Source organism: Babylonia areolata, chromosome 30 (assembly GCF_041734735.1).
Source record: "Babylonia areolata isolate BAREFJ2019XMU chromosome 30, ASM4173473v1, whole genome shotgun sequence".
In the NCBI taxonomy this organism is placed as follows: Eukaryota; Metazoa; Mollusca; class Gastropoda; order Neogastropoda; family Buccinidae; genus Babylonia; species Babylonia areolata.
Window position 1 is genome coordinate 24,726,375 of NC_134905.1, and position 6,265 is coordinate 24,732,639.

Here is a 6,265-nt window from a genome sequence, read left to right on the forward strand (position 1 = left end):
TTTTTTTTTTTTTTTTTTTGCGAGTGCCCCGACCCCTTGCATAAGTGACAGAATAATCAACTAGCTGACTGTGGTCGCTGCCAAGGAAGAATGAAGAAGAAGAAGAGGCAACCTGAACTGAACCGGCTCCACATAGGCTTTGTGTTGAACTGAATGCACCTCAGTCAGTCTACAAACGACAACAGTGGGGCCTGCTTACATTAAGTCCAGCAAGAAAATGGGAAATGTCCACTGCGAAACAGATGACAGACGGCAGAGACAGTGACAATGTAACTGAATATTTAATATCATGCTTCCTGAATTACAAAAACTAAAATTGAAAATGAAAAACCTCCACATTCGCTATACCACAGAATAGCAGCAGCACCAGTAGTATTAGTAGAAGTAGTAGTTGTTGTTGTCATTGCTTTGTATACGTTGTCATTACTTCCTTTTCCAGTGTATCAGTGTCTCCTTTGTATTGCCGCCGATATCGTGACACCATCATCATGACAAGAACAACAGCAACAGTAATAATGATAATAGTACTTTTCGATTAATAATAATAACAACAACAACAATAATGATAATAATAACAACAATAATGATGATAATTATATTGTCATTATTATTATCTTTACTGATGATGATAATAATGATAATTATTATTATTATTATTGTTGCTGTTGTTGTTGTTGTTATCATTATTATTATTATTATCATCATTCGTAATTATACTACTACTACTACTACTAATGATGATTATGATGGTGATGATAAAGTTGTAGTAGTAGTAGTAGTAGCAGCCGCAGCAGCCACTGAGCAGCCCGGGTTTAGTTGTCACCACCGTGACTGAACAAAATGAAGAAGAGGCAGAAGAATGATGCTGCCGCTGCTACTAATAATAATCACCATCATCACCATCATCATGTGCATGACGGATCAAACGTTTATGTCCAAAAAGCCTTCAGCGTATCTGCCGTAAGCCTCAGTGCTGCTGATCAGCAGTTCAATGAAATCAGTCGTGTGCACAAATTCACGTGCTCGCACTTATATGTATGAATTCATAATTTCTTGCATGACTTTACTAATAGATTAAATGTTGAAAGATATTTCAATTTTTAAAAAAAATAATAAAAAATATTTAAAAAAAAGCTCTCCCCGGCGGGGAATTGAACCCCGGTCTCCCGCGTGACAGGCGGGGATACTGACCACTATACTACCGAGGAGCTACGTTAGAGGGCGGAAAGCAAACTACTTAACCATGTGACACTGCCAATCTCGAAGTGTTTCAACGAAGAAAAAATAATTCAAGATATGTTCAGCTGGTTTTGTGTGTTTTATTCTTTTATTATTTTCTTTTAAACTAGAAAAATGTAACTTTTCCGTGGTGATAGTGGTCATGATTGACAAACATGCATTGTTTTCACTTCATTCATCTACCTGAATCCGAATATTTTGTACACATCCACAGAATTCGTTTCCTTGCTTTCACAGTTCTGTCGAAAGTTTGGGCTTTAATTCAGATAAAATTTTGGGTTATGCTTCGAGTTTGCGTGCGTTCGAGTGACTGTTCCGTTGTTGGAAAAAGAATGAAAGAAAGAAGAACCGTTGTGTCGCACGGGAGATAACTCCATATTGGTCGTGCTTTTTATTATAGTTATGCACCGCTGATACATACCCTGCTTCAGAAGTTTCGTCGATTCATTCATAAACAATATCTATCTATCTATCTATCAAGATGAACTGATGCTAATTTGAGCACCTTAACTTGGAACTTGATTAAATCAAAAGTACGACTCAGAAATACATTAATAACATTTCAGCAAGCAAAGAACACAGATTAATTACTTCAGGTATCAATTTCCTGTTTTTCAATATCTTGCAAAACAAGAGATAAAACGAAATTAATAGTTTCAAGTTGAAAAAAAAAAGCTCAACTTAAAATCATGTACTGCTAATTTGAGCACTCGGTGCATGTAATATGAGCAGGGGTGCTTGATATACCATTATGACTGTCATGCGCCCAATTTACTGGTCAACTGACATATATATATCAGTTTATCTATCACCTGCACTTCCCCTATCTATATGTCTACATATATCTTTATCTATCTCATTCCTAAAGCATATTAAAGATCACCGTTGCGTTCAGCCTGATTCTCTCGCTTCCTTGGCCGACGTGTTACCACCGCCTAGCTCAACTACTATATAGACCTATTCAGCTCAGTGTTTAGCACCACACAGGACCAATGAACACGTACGGAGCAGAATTGAGAACCTTGCTGGACGCAAGCTGATATGGTTTGGACACAACACTCGACACACCAGCTTGTCCAAAACAATCATGCAAGGCACCATCGAGGGCGCGGGGAGAAGAAGTGGAAGACAGCGGAAGAACTGGCATGAGAACATCAAACAATGGACCGGACTCCACACACGTGAGCTGCTGACGGCGGCTGCCGACAGAGACAGATGGAGAAAGGAGGTTGCGTCTGCGGTCCTCAGGCTTCCCCCAACGACTACTTTGTAGTTATCAGGGCCTGAGGTGCTCGGTGAGGTTTGCCAACTCTCCACTTTGTACTGAGTAGCAGCAGCAGCTGTGATCACACCTCTTGATGTATTGGTGTGTAACAATAGAGCGTAGTGGTTGTTCTTGTGCAGATGTAGCTTTGCACGAAACTGGGTGTATGTTGAGTACATCTGGTTCCACCCGAGTTCAGTCCCCTTGGGACTGGTGAAGATCTTGTTGCCAAACGAATCATAGTTGCTGTGATGAGCTGGACTGGGCTGTCTTGACAAGGATATAGCTGCGAGGAGCGGGACTTTAGTGAGAAGACTCTGATCTCGTAGAAATAACCTATTTTAGATTTAAATCTTACATCTCACGATAAGTGGTATCTGACACAGTAAGGAGATCTTCTTCTTCATCTTCTTCTTCGTGGGCTCAGCTGCATCTCCCACTTATACTCGTAGGTATACGTGCGATTGAGTGCCAGGGCTCAGTTTTACGTGTATGACCGTTGGTTTCATTACCCCACCGCCATGCAGGCAGCCATACTCCGTTTTCGGGGATTAGTGGTACTCAAGGAGATGACTGACATGGGAGCCGCGGCCTATAATTATGCTCGGCCTATACTGGTGCGAGGCGACCGTGACAGGGCAGCCAAGGGGTAGTCAGCTGCCCGCACGACAGAGACTGTAGCAGCACCGCCCGGCCTTGCCAGCCACCAGAGAGAGACAGAGATCACCGCCGGCCGGCACACACACACACACACACACACACACACACACACACACACACACACATACACACACCGACACACCGACACACACACACACACACACACACACACACACCGGCACACACACACACCGGCACACACACACCGGCACACACACACAACACACACACACACACACACACACACACACACACACACACACGGTAGACAATAATACAAAGAACACGATCTACAAAGTGCCACACCGGGGAAACCCACTCACCACGGACTACAAGGAAACCCACTCACCACGGACTACAAGGAAACCCACACAAGGAAACCCACTCGCCACGGACTACAAGGAAACCCACACAAGGAAACCCACTCGCCACGGACTACAAGGAAACCCACACAAGGAAACCCACTCACCACGATCCCCAAACGGGCCATGAGATCGTCATGGGAGAAGCAGAGAACACACACACACACACACACACACACACACACACACACACACACAACACACAACACACACACACACACACTGTCACAACTCATGACAATCTCGTGTGGAGTGTTTTGTACATGCCCTTCCCCACTCGCTCTCCCCAGCTTGTCTTTTTGTATGTGTGACTCCCGGTTGTACGTTTTTCACGTGCAATCGTGGAGTCATGTGTGTGTTTGTGTCACTGCTGAGCAGAGTTTAAAATTTCTCTGTTCTGTCAGTGACACTTCTCTAGGCTTTTCGCCCGCGGCCTTCTTGGAGGAAGGTTGTGTCTGTTTGGGGTTGGGGCTTTTTGCCCAGTTGGCACCCTCAAGTGAGGATTGTTTTCCTCCGGGTGGCCATGTTTTTCTGTATTCTGTGTGCTCCAGGTCAGAGGGAGTGCCCTGCTGGACGTGTCTCGTCTTTGTTTTGTTTTTTATTTCCAGCGTCAGGGTAGTGGTACCCGGTTGGCAGTTTGCAGCGTCCCACTTCCTGTGCCATTTGTCCTTCCACCTGTGTCGGCCGGGTGGCATTGGTGCTTCAGTTGTCTGTTGTCAGCAGTTTTCCCCGCTGCCCTCTTCTCGTCACTGTCATCGTGTACCCGCTTTCATCGTGTACCCGCTTTCATCGTCGTTTTCTTCAGTCTTCGTTGTCCACGTCATCGTTTGTTTATTTGTTTTTTTATCATCTGGTGTTGTGCAGAGTGTTTCAGGTTTTCTTTATCAACTGTCCTGAGTGCACAACATTCTTCAGACTGTTTTTTTCGCTGGACGGACGTGTCTTCAAGCTCTGTGTTGTTGTTTTTTTTGGGGGGGGGTTGTGGGTTATTTATCCATTCTGTTGTCGTTTAAGTGTATCAGTTGTTGTGGCTGGGATTGTGGTTAGTCAGTTCATTTGGCAAGTTCTGTGTGTGACTGAATAAATGTATGTAAACCCTGAATTATTTTAGTCTGTGTTTGTGTTGTCTGGGTGTTAGTGCTGGGCTGGGTGGGGGTTTCTAGTCCGCTCTCTTATAGAGCGTGACAAATGGTGGAGATGCGGGGTACTTAGGTTAGTTAGGGTTGGGGGAGGGTGTGACGTCTTGTTTGTTTTTCTTTTTGTTTTTTAGGGTGAAGTTTTACTGAGTAGTGGTTGAGTTCCTTTTGAACTTTATTCAAAGTACACTGATGTTATTGCCTGTTAGTGGATAAATGTTAAAATATTTTTTTTGTAACCAATTGCCGACTAAACTTAGATATTCATCTTTCTTTTGGTTTTGGTTCTGTCACCCAGCCCAGTGGTGAGCTTCTTTAAATCTGTCATACAACTGTTGTTTTTCAGTCATTGTCAGACAGCCAAACTGACTTTGAATAATGCTTTCTTTGACAGGAAAGTGGTAGGGTAATCTCCCTTGATTTGTTTTGTATGTAACATTTTGAGCAGTCATTTGTGCATGTCCTTCTGTGTCGCCATTTACCCTGTGTTGGGTTCTGGTCGTAGGATCAGAGGCGTTTTTGTTCGGTACTGTCATGTGCCATTTGGGGTTTGGGGCTTTTTGCCCAATTGGATGGCACCCTGATGTGAGGATTGTTTTTCCTCCGGGTGGCCAAATTCTGTGTTATCGGTGTTTCTGTGTTTGCCATTTACCCTAAATTATGGGTTCTGGTCGTAGGACCAGAGGCGTTCTTTTTGTTCAGTTCTGTCTTGTGCATGTCTTTGGGAGTCACTCTTCACCTACCTTTTGGCTGTCAATAAATAATGAATAACTTTAATTACAACATGCATCATTTTGTTTTCAACAGATACTTCATTTTCAACATGTATTTTATTTCAACTGTTAAATGTGGATATTGCTGATTGATTCAGTTCTTTCTATTGAAATGGGATTACATAAACTTAATTTTCCTTTTTACTTAACCATCAGGATTATTTTACGAGCTTTTAACTTTACTGTAGGATCAGCAACAGTTCAGCACTGCAATGCCTTTTGTTGTATGGACTTTTCCAACATGGAAGTGGGATGTCTGTTGTGTCAAATGTCTTGTCATTCATTGTGACTGTTTTGTTTGTTCCAAATTTAAAATTTGAACTTATGTGGGGGGTATTGTCACAACTCATGACAATCTCGTGTGGAGTGTTTTGTACATGCCCTTCCCCACTCGCTCTCCCCAGCTTGTCTTTTTGTATGTGTGACTCCCGGTTGTACGTTTTTCACGTGCAATCGTGGAGTCATGTATGTGTTTGTGTCACTGCTGAGCAGAGTTTAAAATTTCTCTGTTCTGTCAGTGACACTTCTCTAGGCTTTGCGCCCGCGGCCTTCTTGGAGGAAGGTCGTGCTTGTTTGGGGTTGGGGCTTTTTGCCCAGTTGGCACCCTCAAGTGAGGATTGTTTTCCTCCGGGTGGCCATGTTTTTCTGTATTCTGTGTGCTCCAGGTCAGAGGGAGTGCCCTGCTGGACGTGTCTCGTCTTTGTTTTGTTTTTTATTTCCAGCGTCAGGGTAGTGGTACCCGGTTGGCAGTTTGCAGCGTCCCACTTCCTGTGCCATTTGTCCTTCCACCTGTGTCGGCCGGGTGGCATTGGTGCTTCAGTTGTCTGTTGT

The 6,265-nt window shown here is 43.6% G+C and overlaps 1 non-coding gene across 1 annotated transcript; it reads right to left on the bottom strand.

The window, feature by feature from the left end:
- Positions 1–1,136: 1,136 nt before the first annotated feature.
- On the bottom strand, positions 1,137–1,208 carry Trnad-guc (transfer RNA aspartic acid (anticodon GUC)). The gene has a single exon. It is a non-coding gene; the product is annotated as a tRNA-Asp (tRNA).
- Positions 1,209–6,265: the final 5,057 nt, after the last annotated feature.